Source organism: Elephantulus edwardii, unplaced genomic scaffold (genome assembly GCF_000299155.1).
Source record: "Elephantulus edwardii isolate Elephantulus edwardi_28Jun2011 unplaced genomic scaffold, EleEdw1.0 scaffold00133, whole genome shotgun sequence".
Taxonomy (NCBI): domain Eukaryota; kingdom Metazoa; phylum Chordata; class Mammalia; order Macroscelidea; family Macroscelididae; genus Elephantulus; species Elephantulus edwardii.
The window spans coordinates 2,914,758-2,916,152 of NW_006399883.1; positions in this window are offsets into that span (position 1 = coordinate 2,914,758).

The window sequence follows — 1,395 nt, forward strand, 5'->3', positions numbered from 1 at the left end:
GTAACAACAACAACATCTCTGGTATTTGACTTCAATATATTATTTTTTATTTTGCATCCATATATTGAACACATTTATATACTAATTTAAAGCACCTTTCAATGGCTGTACAAAATTTGTCACAAATGTTTTATTTTTGTTTTCTTTTTAAACCAACATATCTTTATGGGCATTCAGTTTTTTTACAGATTACTTATGTATAAATAACACTGCTATACTATTTCAGTTACTTAAGGACTCCTTGTAAAATTGGTGTTTCATATATGTGAGAAGACATCTGAAGAATACAGACTTAAAATTCAAATTTCTGAGCCAAAAGCATTTTTCCCAATTTTAAATTTTGATAGATATCACCATTATTCTTCAAAAAGTTTCTATGAATTATAACTCTGACAGTGATATTTGAATCCTTTAGAGAAGCTTGCACTTTTAAACTGCTGACTTTTTGGTTGACAGGTGAGTGCACACAAGGATTTCATCTTCCCATTGTGTTGTTAAAAGAGAGATTTTCCAAAATAGACCTGGAATTGGGAAAGCAGCATGTGTAAATCTGTGGGATTCACATATGAAAATGGAAAATGCTTTTGTGTTTTTTCCTTAGGTTAGGGTATGGAAAGTGTGTATGTCAGAATAGAGATACCAGAATTTCCAAGTTCTGTGAATGAAAAATTGATTTCTGAAAAGTAATTCCGATGTTCAGTTATCAGCATCTCTTGGAGTTTTGTGAGGAGGCTCTGATGCCTTAGGGATAAGAGTTGCACCGCTAACTCAAGGGCAGGCAGTGTGAATCCCAAAGCTGCTGTGTAGGAGAAAGATGGGCAATCTCCTCCCATATAATTTACCACCTCTGAAAAGCTACTGGAGGGTCAGGTGTGAGTTCCAACAGAACAGTGCATAACAACAACAACAATGTACAAAAGTAAGTTGTCAAAAAATCAAAGGAAAAGAGAATTCTTAGTATTTTTAAAGCTGAAAGATTGAAGATTGAAGCCTCATGTAGCAATAAAAAAGGATTCTTTGACAAAAAAATTTGAATGATTAATGAAACCTGAAATTGAGATGAAGGAATACATAAACAGTGAACAAAAAATAACTGATCTACACAGAATCTTTTCAGGAAGTAATGTGTGATCAAGGAAAAAAAGATACTTTAAAACTCAAGAAATCGAGGAATTGAATGAATATCATTTGAAGAGCACTTCATGGTTTGGAATTGGGAAGGGAGTGTGTCGATGATATACTCTACCTCTATAACTGTTCAATCTATATGCTGAGCAAATTATCCAAGAAGATGGACTCTATGAAGAGGAGTGTGGCACCAGGATTTGAGGGAGACTCATTAATAACCTGAGTTATGCAGATGACACAACCTTGCTTGCTGAAAATGAGGAGGGA